This window comes from Chiloscyllium plagiosum, unplaced genomic scaffold, assembly GCF_037043375.1.
Source record: "Chiloscyllium plagiosum isolate Xiang-an unplaced genomic scaffold, Cpla_swu_hap1 HiC_scaffold_3, whole genome shotgun sequence".
NCBI classification, from domain to species: Eukaryota; Metazoa; Chordata; class Chondrichthyes; order Orectolobiformes; family Hemiscylliidae; genus Chiloscyllium; species Chiloscyllium plagiosum.
This window is the reverse complement of record NW_028270141.1, coordinates 78,072,623-78,089,088: the sequence shown is the minus strand read 5'-3', so window position 1 is coordinate 78,089,088 and position 16,466 is coordinate 78,072,623.

The following is a 16,466-nucleotide window of genomic DNA, read 5'->3' as shown; positions in this document are numbered from 1 at the left end:
CTTGCAAAATTTCTTCCAGACCGAAAAACAACCATTCACCACCCACTCTGTTTTTTTTTTGTCAATCAACAAGCCTGCTGCAATTGTTCCTTTTATTCTATGGGCTTTAACTTTGTTGGGAAGCTTATCATGTAGCATTTATCAAATAACCTTTCGACATATGTGTCCAGAACATCACTGCATGATGTTATTTTATTTTAAAAAATCTAAAGTAAATTAGGAAACCATGATTTGCCTTTATCCTGGCTCATACACCTAATGTGTGGACTTCTAGAATGGCAGTGGGGCCTCAGCTGCAGTGTTGGCAGAGTGGGGACATTTTGCAGCAGTCAGCCTGGAGTGCGGACTCTTCAGGTGGCAAAAGCTCATTGACTGAGGCAGTGTTGGTGCCCGAAGCAGGGACACCTGGCTGCGGTAGGTCTGGACCATAAACCATGCAGAAATCCTGGAGCTGTATTTGGGACCCTGGCCAATGAAGATGAACTCTGTTTATATACTTACTTTTTATTCTTGCGTTCCTCAAAACCCAGCTATGCCTACCTGTTTGTCAGCTATGTGGAACAGTCCAACTTCTGCAGTTATACCAGAACCACCCCCCACCTGTTTCTCTGCTACATTGATGACTGTATCGGCACCACCGTGTACTTCCACAAGGAGGTTGAACAGTTCATTAGCTTTACCAACACCTTCCACCCTGACCTCAAATTCACCTGGACCATCTCGAAAACGTCTCTCCCCTTCCTGGACCTCTCCATCACCACGTCTGGCGACCGACTAACCACAGACATCTAGTACAAGTCCACCTACTCCCACAGCTATCTGGACTACACCTCCCCCCCCCCCACTTCCTATATAAACGCCATCCCTTATTCCCAATTCCTCCATCTCTGCTGCATCTGTTCACAGGATGACAAATTCACCTTCATCCACCCCTCACTTTCTCAGTTACCTTCCCCACAACCCCACCCCCTCCCATTCATCGCTCAGCCCTGACCCACAAGCCTCATTCCTGATGAAGGGCTTATGCCCAAAATGTCGATTCTCCTGCTCCTCGGATGCTGCCTGACCTGCCGTGCTTTTCCAGCACTACACTCTCGACTCCTTCCTCAAAATGGTACCAGGCTGTGGTGGCAGAACACATTCGACTGTATGTTCCTGGATATTTGTGACAATAAATCATTCATTCATTCATTCATTTAAATTCATTTTGACTTCCCTTAATTAATTCACACTTTGCTAGATACTGTTAATTTTGCCCTAGGTTGTCATTTCTAATAGCTTTCTCACCACAGAGGTTAGTCTGACTGACTTGCAGTTGGTAGGTTTATCCTTAACATCAATTTCTTTTGGACAGAGATAGATTGTTATCAATGTCTCAGTAATTCTCACTCTCCCCTCAGAATCTTTGGATACATCTTATTAGATCCTGATGATTGATCAACTTTTAAGTACAGCCAGCCTTAATGCCCCAGTTTTATACAGTTAATGAGGGTTTGTATTTCTGTACTTGTTCACCTACACCCATCCATCTGTTTAATTAAATGATGAAATCTTTTGGCTGTGGAGTACCAAAGTAAAAAAATTCTCTCGAAATATCAAATTCACTGAAATTTCTGTATCTCTCATCTGTAGCTATTTCAACAACATTTCTGCAGTTTTTATGCCATTAATTCTTTAGCTGCCTTTATCTGCTGTGAACACCCATTTAATCTTCGAGATATCCAATCTTATGGAATCTACAGCTTCTTTGTGGCCAATTTCTTTGCACATCCATGGGGCAGGAAGGAGACCTTTAACTGCAGGTTTAAAAACAATAGTGGAAGTGGGACAGACAGCAGGAAAAACATAGCTTGTGTGAAATGTATTGTCTTATAAAGAGCTCAATTTCAACTTTAATGAGACCGATAATAGGATTTATTGGCTTCTTCCATAACTGCATGTGTAGTCTTTTCGATCCCAAGAGCAGGAATTAAACATGCCCATTTGTTGTATGTAAACTGCTACACATTGGGTACCCTCAGAAAGGTCCAATTTGCAAGTCACCACTGAGGCTTAATTTTTGCGTCATTATAGTCATGGTGGCATAGTGGAATTGTGCATATTTTAATCTGTATCCCTACTACAATAACCAACATGGCTTCATATGAGGAATATATGGCTCGAAATGTGGTACAAATTAGTAAAATTCAAAAATGATATCAGACTAGATAAAGCAGTGGAATCAGATAGTAGCTCAAAAAAAGTGTTGGACAAAACATAAGTTGGAAAAGCAATAGCAGTTTAAGACCACATCTTTTTATTTTGTGATTTTAGAGACTGGGGACTCAAATGAGAAAGAGTTTTAAAAGAAGTGCTTGAAAGACTGGCTGCAGTTTTGAAAGCATGTAAAATGACACCAATGCCAGGTATCAGGTCAACAACTGTTGGAACAACCAATAATTAAAGTTTAAGTTGCAGATGATTTGGAGTTGAGAGAGTTTATAGATGCAGGCTTCGCTTGCAACCAGAAGCCGGGTAGTCCCTGGAATGGTGACCATGTCTCCAATGACAAAGACCTTTTGGCTGGTTATCAGGTAAATGAACAGCTTAGAATTGGGAAAAGAGAGAGAGAAAGGAAGAGACATAGAAGTGTTCAGTTCTGCCCAGCTCAGGAGGAATCACTTTATTCTTTGCAGTCAAAACTCACTGTCAACCTGAAAAGAAATTTATCTTTTCTGCAACAGTTGTTTTTTAACTGATAAGTCAGATACTTTTTGAATAAACTGGCCACCTTGCATCTCTTATTTAGCAGTGGAACCATCCGGAAATAAACAACTGAAGCAGCATGCATGCCAGCAGAAGAGTCACAATGATCATCTCAGTAACAGTATCTGGGAACAGACTTCTGAACTGTCTGTGTAGGTTTTCCTGTGCCCATAATCTATCTACTCCTGCCTGTTGGTATGTGCCTGTGTATATATGCACGCATGTGTAAAAGGGGGAGTTTATAAGAGGTTTAGAGCTTTATTTAGTCATATTATATACCAATGGTTTGTAACTGTTTAACTACAGCTCGACTCTAATTACTTACAATCATGAACAATTCTTATTTAGTACAAAAACCTGATTTGTGCTTTCTATCAATCACGATCTGCAAATCTGCACACTCTATACAATAAGACCATAGGATGTAGGAGCAGAAGTTGGCCATTGAGCACACTGAGTCTGCTCTGCCAATCAATGCAATTATAGCTAATCGGATAAGCCTACACTCCACTTTCTTGCCTCTTCCCCAAAACACTTAATTCCCCTACTGATTGAAAATCAGTCTATCTCAAACTTGAATATACTTAACAGCTCAGACTCGCCAGTTCTCTGCAGTAAAGAATTACACAGATTCACAATCTCTGGAGAAAAGAAATTTCTTCTTATCTCTGTTTTAAATGGAAAAACCATTATTATGCCCTCTGTCCTAGACTCTTCCACAAGGGGAGAAACCCCTCCAGATCTAGCCTGATAAGTCCCTTAAGAATCTTGTATATTTCAATAAGATCACCTTTTTTCTAAATTCCAATGAGCACAAGCCAAATTTACACAACCTTTTTTCATAAAATAGTCCCTCTATACCTGGCATCACCCTGGTGAATCTGCAATAGACTACCACCAATGTCAGTATATCTTAAGGAAGGGTCCCTAAACTGTTCACAGTGTTCCAGCTGTGGTTTGACTTGTGCATTTAAACAAAAAAAAACTTTAACTTTTGTCATGACTGCAGGAATAGTGGGGCTTGATTTCCAGCATGCTACCTCAGTGAGTTGTAATAAGCAGCTTTAATTTAATGTGGTAAAGTGTAAAGAATACCTCACTTGGGAAGGCAAATGATTAACATATATTCCATTGGCTAAATTTTTCATCTTTTGTTTGTGCTTCCTCAGTGCAGAAAGTCAGTCTTTTAACTGGATTTTGTTGTGCATTGGAGCCACCCACTGTGGGGGCTGAGGTGGGACCAGATGTGGGTGGATGAGGGGAAGTAGCTAAGGTCTGCCCCTATTCATTGGGCTATCAACCCAGTTTTCTACCTGGCATTTAAGTCCTCTTGCTCTCAACCCCCACACAACACACTGCCTCTTCGACACACTCTCATATCACCCATGTCCCCTCACTCAGTATCTATTTGCAGAACTCGAGCTGTGAAATATGCTGAAGTCTTTGAAATGCTCATTAAAAAAAAAACATTCATATTCTTCTTGGGGTAAAGAAAATTCCTGAATGCTCATAAAACTGCCAATCAAACATATAATCACTGGCATTTCCTTCAAAACAACTTAATCGTTCATTAACCTGCCAAATTAAACAAACATCTATTGAAGTCTATTCAAAGCTTTTGATTCAATTATGTGCTTATAAAGCTGCCAACCAAACAAAACAAACAGTCTCCTCATATTACTGTCAACAATTGCTCAGCAATCCATAAGTGGTGTTTGGATCTCAGCCATGCTTTCTAAATGAAATTACTTTGCATAGTTAAACAGATGTATAGAGCTCAATATAATAGGTTATATGAAGTTAGCTGATTGGGTGTATGTTGCATAATATGTGTAGAACCATCTGTTCCACAATTTTCAAAGGCTAAATTGTGTTTCAATCAGAAAAGTCTGGCAACTCTTCAATTTTTTTCAGTGTCTAAACAAGATCGCTGGGTTTCACATCACTATTAATATAGAAAAAACCCCTCAAATTACAAGAACCAACCACTCATTTAAATCAGATTTCCAATAATGTTCAAGGTAGTAGAGGACTTCCCACTGAAGAAAGCACTTTAACACATGCAAACAATACTGGCCAGTTACATGGTCAGTTACCTTTTATAACAGAGCTTCATCATCAATCACTGCTGGAAAACATACTCAGATTATCACATAACATTAAATGATAATGTTTGAATTTGCAACATCATTTAAACTTACCTTTGAAAATATTCTTAGCTCCAAAGCAGTTTTCCCACCAGATTCAGGTTCATGGTTGTCATAACTTCAGAAACCATATGCCTCAAGAAAAATATCATCTACAGGCGGAAAATTGTTGATTAGATAGGCATTTATATGATGAAGAGGTGGGAAGAATAAGTCCACAGATTAATGACCTTCAGAGAAAAGAAATCTTGTCTCAGTCTTAATTAGGAAACTCCTTATTTTTCAGCTTCTTCCTTAGATCTACATTTGGCAGTATATGTGGAGGGAGAAACAGTTAATGTTTGGGGTTTCATGTTTGGAGGAGTTCTATTTCAGAACGTTTCTTCAGAATCTTATATACTTTAGTCAGATCACCTCTTATTCGTCTCAACTCCAGTGAGAATAGATCTAACCTGCTCCGAAAGCAATTATATCCTCTCTTCAGTAACTGGACCAAAACTGTATATAATAGTTAAGATGAGTTCTAACAAAGGTGCTATACAGTTTCAGAAACACTTTACTTTTATGTTTGATTCCTCTTGACACAACTGCCAAAATTTCATTGCCTTTCTAATAACTTACTTCATCTTACCTTTTTGTTGTGATTTAATTTCTGGAACACTCAAATCTCCAACTGCCTTATATATATATCTCTTCATTCAAACAATATATTAGGAAGCATGTCAAAATGGGCAAGTTCAGATTTATCTACATCATAGTCCACCTGCCAACCCTTTGTCCACTCACTCAAACTACCCAAATCCCATGAATTCTAGCATTTTCCTTATGGCAGATGTAAGGCTAACTATATTGTAGTTTCCTTCTTTCTGTCTCCATCTTTACTTGAATAGCTATGTTCCATTAATTAAATGAGCTGGGAAAGGCCACCTAGAGAATTTTGATAGACCACAACCACTTATTTACATGTCCTCACACATCTGGAGGAAATAACACAGAGGTTAGTGCATGCTTGCAACTCCAAACCACTTTCACAGCCTGAGCAGACCTTCAGTTGCAAGCTGTCCTTCTGCAGCCTGTTTGGCAGCTGCTGGAGGTTGTTGCTGGCCTTGTGTTTTTTGACTTCTTTAATCTTCTCAATTCCCTATCCCTTTTTGCATTGTGACCAAAGTGATGGTAATACCTACAAACATGAATGAGACTTTACCCTTGGCTTCGATACAGAACAACATGGAGGCCTATGACAAGCAGGGGTGTGCGGTGCCTCTGCATGAATATCTGACACAATAGATTGTATTCACATGCATGTAGCACTGACCATGTCATGTAACTACACTAAGAGTTTAAAAGTGTGGTTAGATAACTAACATGTACAACATGTTGGACCGAAGGGCCTGCCATATTTAGTTCAATGTGAGGGGAAATACTACATGCCCCTGTGCAGACTATGAGACCTTTGTTGACTGCAGGTGCGACTTTAAAGAAAGAAAGAAAGAAAGAAAGAAAGAAAGATCGCCTGTTAGCACTTATAGAGTCATAAACATACACAGTATGGAAACAGACCCTTCAGTCCAACTCATCTATGCCGACCAGGTATCCCAATACAATCTAGTCTCACCCTCCAGCACCTGGCCCATAACCCTCCAAACCCTTCCTATTCATATACCCATCAAGATGCCTCTTAAATGTTGCAATTGTACCAGCTCCACCACTTCCTCTGGCAGCTCATTCCATACACGTACCATCCTCTGTGTGAAAATGTTGCCCCATAGGTCCCTTTTATACCTTTCCTTTCTCAAAATAAACTTATGCCCTCTAGTTCTGGACTCCCAAACCCCAGGGAAAAGACTTTGTCTATTATGCGATCCATACCCCTCATGATTTTATAAACCTCTTTAAGGTCATCCCTCAGCATCTGACGCTCCAGGGAAAACAGCCCCAGCCTATTTAACCACTCCCTTTAGCTCAAATCCTCCAACTCTGGCAAGAATCTTGCAAATCTTTTCTGAACCCTTTCAAGTTTCACAACATCCTTCCAATAGGCATGCAATGTTCCAAAAGTGGCCTAACCAATGTCCTGTAAAGCCACACTATGAGCACCCAACTCCTGTACTCAATACTCTGACCAATAAAGTAAAGCACACCAAACACCTTCTTCACTATCCTATCTACCTGTGACACTACGTTCAAGGAGCTATGAACCTGCACTCCAAGGTCTCTTTGTTCAGCAACACCCCTTAGGACCTCATTATTAAGTGGAGCAGGAAAATTGATGTTTCAGGTAAAATCCTTTCATCAGGAATGAGGCTAGGAGTCTCAGGGGTGTAGAGGTAAATGGGAGGGGGGTGGAGCTGGGGGAAGGTAGCTGAGAGTGCAGTAGGTAGATGGAGGTAGGGGTAAAGGTGTGAGATCGGAGAGGAGGGTGCAGCAGATAGGTGGGGAAGGAAGATGGACAGATGGGATGGGTCATGAGGACAGTGCAGATCTGGATGGTTGGAACTGGGGTATGGGGGGGGGGGGGAAGGGAAGGGAAATGAGGAAAATGGTGAAATCCACATTGATGCCACGGGGTTGGAGGGTCCAGAGGCAGAAGATGAGGCGTTCTTCCTCCAGGTGTTGGCTGGGAAGGGAATGGCGACGGAAGAGGCTCAGGACCTGCTTGTCCTTCCCACCTTCCTTCTCACGTATCTGCTCCACCCTCCCCTCCGACCTATCACTTTTACTTTCAACTATCTTCCATCCCCACCCCCCAAACCCCCACCATTTGTCTCTCCATCCCCAAGACTCCCAAACCTCATTCCTGATGTCGGACTTTTGCCCAAAACGTTGATTTTCCTGCTGTCTGACCGGCTGTGCTTTTCTAGCACCACACTCTTGCATCTGTAGTACTCACTTTTGCCTTATCATTAAGTGTATAAGCCTTGCTAAGAATAGCTTTCCCAAAATGCAGCTCCTCGCATTTAACTAAATTAAACTCCATCTGCCACTCCTTAGCCCATTGGCCCATCTGATCAAGATCCCATTGTAATCGAGCTACAATTTCTAACTTACATTGCTCGTCAATGTATGAGATACACTTGCAAATTATTGTAATGGAGGATGTGTTTAATTTTGAATCATAATTCCTGATTAATGCAATTGCCATTCAATGGCTTTACATTGCCTACAAATTGACATCACCTGACATACAAAACACAACAAACTTTATCCATTCACTATGGCTGTGCTCAGAGCCATGTTCACTACATAGTAGAGGTTCAATTGAGGATGGAAAGTTTTCCAGATTGCATGAGAGAGTTGCATGTTCAGCCTGTTATTTTTGGCACCCTCTTCACAAGACCAATCATGACCCAAACCCCAGACAGTAAGGACATAGATAGCTGGAACCTGACTGCACCAAGTACTTAATTGACCATGGCCAAACACCTAGGCTGAGATTGGATGATGCCCTTGACCTACTCTGGTGGTACCCCCTGATTGATCACAGTCTCCATTGACTGGATTAAAGACCATTTTCCTTCGACTTTCAGTTATGGCTATTTGGTTGAACCACATGAGGGAGAAAAAATGAGGACTGTAGATGCTGGAGAAGTCAGAGTCAAAAAGGATGGCAGTGGAAAAGCACAGAAGGTCAGGCAGCATCCGATGAACAGGAGAATTGACATTTTGGACAAAAGCCCTTGATAAAGGACTTTCCTTCTCCCCAAATGCTGCTTGACCTGCTGTGCTTTTCCAATGCCACACTTTCGACTCTGAAACATATGTAGTGTGCTTGTCACACAAGTTACTGCCATATGCTGTAGCTGTGACATAGACATAGCATGGAGCCATATACCAGCATGTTTGCATCCTTAGCTGTTCAGTGTAGGCATCCATGATGAGCTGCCTGGCACTCTGTCTATACTACAAGATAAGACATTCAATTACTGTGAGTCTGTAAGTTCTGACTAAGGCAGCAACATGCAAAATGGCAAGGCTGAGGTGCTGTGGGCATTCAAATAAAAGCACTAGAAAAACAAGCTAAAGCCTAGAGATGCACACAATCCAATCCGTATTCCAATGCATAAAGAAACCAAGGCGGATGCATTACAATGTAAGATATAATTGAACTGCAAAGTGCAATGTTGAGGTGATGCGTGAGTCTGACGTGTGTCCACCCACATGGGATATTTATTAGAGTCTGGCAGTTCTAGCTGTGGCTCATGGACACAGAGCTGAGACATTTAATTGCTCACTACAGCTCATCATGACGAAAATGGAACAGGATACGGTTGTGTTGCAGGGAATCCCCCTCCCTTGGACTATTTGACAGGTCAGTAAGGTAAAGTTGACATAGTCCTACTAGACAATAGAGCTGCTCTCTCATTAGTAATTTAACCTATTGGTCACCTTGCTTCAGGCAAAGGGAGAGGTTGAGAAGGAGAGACCTTCATGGTAACCTCAGCCAGTGCAGGAATTGTACCCACAATGTTGGTGTTATTCTGCATCGCACACCAGTTGTCCAGCCAATTGAGCTGATAGTCAGATGAAAAATACTTTCAATGCAATTCCACTTTCCAGGAATGGTCAAGCCAATGTATTTTTCATTTGTTGCCCCTGCTTGCCAGGAAATTTGGGCCTGAATTTTGAAACAAGTTTCAGAGAACACTATTATAGACCAGTTTCCCTCCAGTATGGTGTGCCAACTGAGTCAAAAGTCACAATCTGCTGCTGTATGCAAAAGAATGAGAATGGAGAATGATAACAAACAATCCAGACTGGTAGGCAGATCTTCAAACACTGCAACATCCAAAGTAAACAAGAATTGGTGCATATCAGGATCAACAAACTCTGCAAAGCTCTATCTCCAAATTTTAATCCTGAAAATTTTAAGGAAAACCTTTTAATAAAGGGCGGCAGATGTTATCAGAACGGTCATATTAATTTGCATAACAGTGACCTCATTTGTAAGTGATTTGATAACTTTTTCCACCTTGATTTCGAGGTGTATTGTATTGTATTGTATTGATTTGCATTGTATTGTTTATTTCTATGTTACTATATCAGTGATTTTATCAGAAATAACTGTGTAGCAGATTTTTGGAACAGACAAAACAAGACTTGCTCTGATGACTTTGTTTGCTCCACCAGATCTCCTCCAATCATTGGTTGCTGTCTGTCAGATCTGACTGGATGTGAGCCTTACTATAGCGACACCAAAATTGACACTATTCTTTCTAACACATTACTGTCTGAGCGTTTACTGCATACAAATTAACTGCCCCATGTCCCACATCACAGAACTGTAACTGCACTCCAATGGTTCTTCAGGGGCTACTTTGGGGTGCCCTTATTTTGAGCAAAATGCAATATAAATATAACTCCTTCTTTGCTCTCATGGGATGTAGTCATTACTGTCAAGGGCAACATGTTTTGCCTATTTTTAAGTGTCCTTGAGAAAGTAGTGTAATCAACCTTATTGACTTGTTAGTGCCCATCTCTTGTTGGTACATACACTGTGGGGATTTGCAGTATTTTGACCCAATGTTAATGAAGGAATAGCAATATATTTCCAAGGCAGCAATCCTTCAGTTGAAACCCACTTGGAGGAATAATTGAGGTTGGCAAGGGCACAGAATGCACTTTGAATGTGAGGATCTCAATGTCCATCACCAAGAATGCCACCACTGCTACTGACTGAGCTAGCAGAGTCCTAAAGGACACAGCTGCTAAACTACAAGAAGGAAAATCGACTTAATCTCATCCTCACTGATTTTATTAGGAGTGACCACAGCCCAGTCATTGTAGAGATGAAACCCATATTCATACGGAGGATATCATCCATCATGCCATGTGGCAGTACCACTATAATAAACAGGACAAACATTGAACAGATTTAGCAACTGAAAACTGAACATCCATGGGGCACAATAGGGCACCATCAGCAGTAGAATTATTTTCAGCCACTCGGTAACCTCATGGCCTGGTATATTCCATGCTCTACCATTATCATCAAGCTGGGAAACTAACCTTTGTTCAATGAAGAGTGTAAGAGTACATGCCAGAAGCAGCACCAGACATACCTAAAACTGAGGTGTCAACCTGTTTAATCGACTACAGAGAACTACCTTCAAGCCAGCCAATAAAACAGCATGCAACTGACAGGCCTAAAAAAAATCCCACAATCAATGAATCAGATCTAAGCTCGGTCATGTCCATTCCTGAATAAAGGTGGGTAAAAGCCAGCAGCTGGGTATGGTGGCTCCTCAACTATCTCCATCCTCAATAATGAAGGAGCTGAGCAGATCGGTGCATAAAGACAAGGCTGAAGACTTTGCAACAATCTTCAACCAGACATGTCAATTGGGTGATCCATCTCGACTTCCTCCTGATGTTTGGAAGATCGAGAAGAAATCCCAATATTAAAACATATAGACAAAACCCCTGATTTTGGGCAAAGCCTGGAATTTCAAAACTTTTAGAAATAAAAATGCAAGGTGGAATGAGTCTGGGGGAAATACAGCATCAGCAGGCCTGGGAATGCAGATTGGTGTCTGGGACTATTGTTCTGCCGAGAATCCCAAGTTATAATTCTCCTCTAAAAGAACTGACTGAACCCAACAGACCTTAGCCCCAAACAGCTTTTATACCTTGGGCTACCAAGTGCAGAAGTATGGGGCCTACAGAGATACTGGGCATTAAACCTCGAACAAAACCCATTTATACATCCTTTAACCAATTAACTTCACAAGAAAACATCAAGAGTTCAACAAAAACTACAGATTTGAGCAGAGATAACAGGACCCACAGTCAGTATAATTGCCAGTCCTGATCTCACGTGGAATGTGAGACCTTTCTCAACAACACATTTCTGCACAAACAGCTTCCCCACCGGCTTTCAACCAGAACAAGCAGCTTTGGAACTTGGAACCACAGGGTCCAAACTGAGATAAGGGAAACCAAGCCAAAGGCCTCATCAGAACAAAAGACATCCGAGAGGGCGGAAGCCAACTAAATACAATCCGAACAAAAGCATCCAGACATGATCTGTTCTGATCCAACAGAACCGGTGACAAGAACCTCAGAAACCGACTACGACCTGCAGAAATAAAGACTGACTACTCTAAAACACAACCAACTTGACCGACACCACAAAGCCTCAGACACAGTCTGAGGAGAAAACCAGGCCTGCAAGACCAGCAAAAAGTAAAGAAAACAGGTAATTAATCAATAGATCCAAAATTCATCTTACCGCATTAGCGGACACAAACCAAACTTAAAAACCTAAGGCTTCATCCAGCCAGGTGCACTTCAAAACCGCATTTTCCTGAGACCCCAAGTTCGGACATAACTAACAGGGCAGACAGGTGGGTGGTGACAGTGTATTGGGACCCCAAGGGTAAGAATTCTGATTAAGGAGTCTGGAATTAAACACTATTGTTTTTCTTTGTGCGTCAGTAGAACAATATTCTAATAGTGTTAATAATCACACAACACCAGGTTATGGTTGTTACGACATGGGGTAAACACTCCTGCTTAATTTAAAGCTGCAACACAGAAAAGATTTATCCAGTGCAGTAATCTGTGAAAATTCGAGAGGCCAGTAACTATTTAAAGTAAGAAATAAAATTGTTAGTTTGTAAAGTATAAGAGAGATTAATTAACTAACAACTGTTTACAACTCCTTCCTCTAATCCATCTTTTACCGTCTCCTCTATAATACTAGTTTGATAAAACCCCTATTAAGATTTACAAAACAAAACTTATCTCAAACCCAGGCAGCTGTCAGTTTTCTCTGTATTTCGGTCTTCTTTTCTTCTTCTTGGGGATTCTGCTTCACAGGTTACTGATCAATAAAAGTACCTTTATGACAGCTATTTTTCAGGCAGTCTTTACGTGCTGGTAGCTTGGCTGTTCTCCTCTCAACTATTCAATTTCCCTGGGTCTTATACCCCCAAAGCATCAGATTGTGTCATTGGCTTTTAAGATTGTCAATTTACTAAATTCAAATTGGATTGGAGTTTGGTATTTGTTCTAGAGTATAATTTAAACTGACTGGCCGAATTCAAACCTGTTTTGTCATTTCCAGGCAACCAGCGACCCTAGTAGCTGGAACCCATGTTACAGTGTATCTTATTGAGAACACCTGGTGCTGTCACTGCTAGTTTTTAACTCTCCTTATCGTGTTAACCTAACCAATAATGTATTTAAAGTACTATCACTCTCTTGTATAATTGTGTTAATTTCCTTGATTTATTGCTTTACCTATTTTCTTATATCATAATTACCTTTTGTACTTTAAATAAATGCAGAGCTACAATTGCCCTGAAATATCTTTCTATTGCCTCTTCAATTCAAGTCCCGGTACAGTGTTCAGAACCAGGGTCTGGGAGCGATTCGAACAGCTTACAGATCAAAACATAACTGATTCCTAACCAGAACCCTACAACATCCCCAGCATCACATATCCCAGGCTTCAAACAATTGATTCACTCCATGTGATCACGATACTGCTGAAGAGAGTGGATACCACAAAGGCTATAAGTCTGATAACTTTCTGGGAATAGTTGCCTTTTGATAAGGAAAACCAGAGCAGGACTTAATACAGATAGTAGGGCTCTAGGGAGTGTTGCCAAACAAAGAGACCTAAAGGTGAAGGTGCACAGTTTCCTCAAAGTGGAGTCAGGTAGACACGGTGGCAAAGGAGGTGTTTGGCATGCTTGCCTTTGTTGGTCAGGGCATTCGGTTTAGGAGTTGGGAGGTCATGTTGTATGGGGCACTGGTGAGGCCACTTTTAGACCATTGTGTTCAGTTCTGGTCTCCATGCTGTAGGAAAAAGGTTTTCAAAATTAAAAGTGTTCAGAAAAGATTTACAAGAATGTTGCCAGAATTTGGAGGGCTTGAGTTTTAGGGAGAGACTGAATAGACTGGGTTTTTTTTCCTGGAGTGTTGGAGGCTGTAGGGTGACTTTATGGAGGTTTATAAAATCATGAGGGGCACTCATGAGGATAGGGTGAACAGCCAAATGTTTTTCCTAGCATAGAAGAGTCCAAAACTAGAAGACATTGGTTTAAGGTGCGAAGGGGAAACATTTAAAAAGGACATAAGGGGCAACTTTTTCATGTAAAGGGTGGAGCGTATATGGAATGAGAAAGTAGTGGAGGCGGGTGCAATTACAACATTTAAAAGGCATCTGGATAGGTACAGGAACAGGAAGGTTTTAGATGACAGGGGCCAAATGTTGGCAAATGGGACTAGACCAGTTTAGGATCTCTGGTCGGTGCTTACGAGTTGGACCAAAAGAGTCTGTTTCAGTGCTCCATGGTTCCTGTGGGCGGCATGGTGGCACAGTGGTTAGCACTGCTGCCTCGCAGCGCCAGAGACCCGGGTTCAATTCCCGCCTCAGGCGACTGACTGTGTGGAGTTTGCACGTTCTCCCTGTATCTGCGTGGGTTTCCTCCGGGTGCTCCGGTTTCCTCCCATAGTCCAAAGATGTGCAGGTCAGGTGAATTGGCCATGCTAAATTGCCCGTAGTGTTAGGTAAGGGGTAAATGTAGGGGTATGGGTGGGTTACGCTTCGGCGGGTCGGTGTGGACTTGTTGGGCCGAAGGGCCTGTTTCCACACTGTAAAGTAATCTAATCTAATCTAATCTAATCTAATCTACTAATATGTGCATTGATGAGGTGAGGCTGGTGCTTTGGCAATGCCAGTTTCTGGGATGAAGGATGAAGGCATTCACTGCACATCGTGAGATATTGGGAATGATGGCAAAGTAGAGAACCGAGAAGATACTGACAAGTCACAATTGCCAGGTAACTGTTCCGACATTCAACTCGCAAATTGGGACTGTCTGGTTTCTCACCAGGACCTGAGAGAATGGCAGCCTGTATATATATTAGGCAAGATTAGTTAAATGATGAGATGTTAATGGGGTGGGCCTCATTGCTTGCAAGTGAAATACTTTCAAGGGCACATCGAAGGTTTTATCTTGACGTAAAGAATCTGACTTTTTCATTCTTGCCATATTTTTCCAAATTTTGTGCAATTTCCTGCATTGTGCAGATACTGAGAAAATTCTACCCTCTGAATCTACAGGCAAAATTACAGAAGTGAGGCCACCCTCTAGCTTAGATTTTGAAATTTATGTAAAATGTCCCCTGTCAGTTCTCCTCCAAGCCCCTTACCATCCTGACTTGGAAATATATCACTATTCTTTCACTGTCTCTAGGTCAAAATCCTGGAATTCCCTCCCTAAGGGCTTTGTAGGACTACCTACAGCACATGGACTGCAGCAGTTCAAGAAGGCGACTCACCACCAACTTCTCAAGGAAAACTAGGGATGAACAATATATGCTGGCCAGCCAGTGACATCCAAGGACAAATAAAAAAAAAACATTATAGCAGCCATGGGAGTCAATTTACAAAACTGGAATCGACCAGTTTCATCTCTAAGATATCTAAGAGATGACATTCAGTGCTTATTAAATAGCATGGAAAATGTAAGCCCCAAAATTACTGCAATTAAGTTGCAATTTGTGGATAGATAAATTCATCTTCAAATGAGTAATATGGGAAAATCATGTTAGTTCTTCTCCTAAAGATTGGCCATTACATGAAATGGAGTTTTCGATAAAGTAAAAGGGGCAAGCACACTGGAAATAACTGAAGAAACAATTAAGGTGGATGTCATGTTTTTCTGGATGGGTGTATTTAGATGGTCCTTCTTATAAATAATTACCTTGTGACCAGGTACTCCAGTTAATTTAATTTGCAGTTCATCTCCTCAATTACAGATCAATTCGCACAAAGCTAATTTATATAACACAGATGTTATCACCAAGTCTTGTTCAGGCCAAAACCATCATTTTGCAAAACCTTACTCTGCCAGCATTTCAACCCAGTCTATCTCACTAGATAAAATCTTTGCTCATATCTAAAGCAATCTACTTGATGATTCACTCAAATTTACTCAGCCCACTGAACTAGAGTCATACTCTCCAATCATTCAGGTTACTTTAAATAACTGCAGTTAATGCACTTAGTCAAAACAAAATTGGGACAATTCAATACTACCCTCACCGAGTCAATTTAATCACATAATGCTTCCTCTCTTTTACAACAGTGCTTGTTTCCCGGTGCATCCCATTTTTGTATCTAAATTCCCTTGGTGGGTGGCTGTGGGGGAAGGGTATGGTGGGGAAGAGTTAACTTCAGTTGTTGGGCATTTGGGGATTATGTTCAGTTTATGATGCCAATTACATTAAACATTCTGCAGTTTAAACAAGAACACCAACCTTTTCACAGGCTGATTTTACAATCTGCACACAAAATTCCAGTATCTGTCGATTACGCCACACTTACAAACAGAACAAATCGTGAGGATTTAAAGGTCACGCACAGCCATGAGCATTCAATCTGAATTGTGAGGCAACCATTGCTACTTTACAGTTCCTGGTCCCAAAATCTTATCTCATGACCCATGGTTTGGGAAGCCCACTTTGCAGCCAAACATTCAGAGCAAACAACTTGCACATTTTCCTTTCTCCCCATGAAGGCATTAACCTCTTTTAGGATGCAGTTCCATAGGAACACTCTTC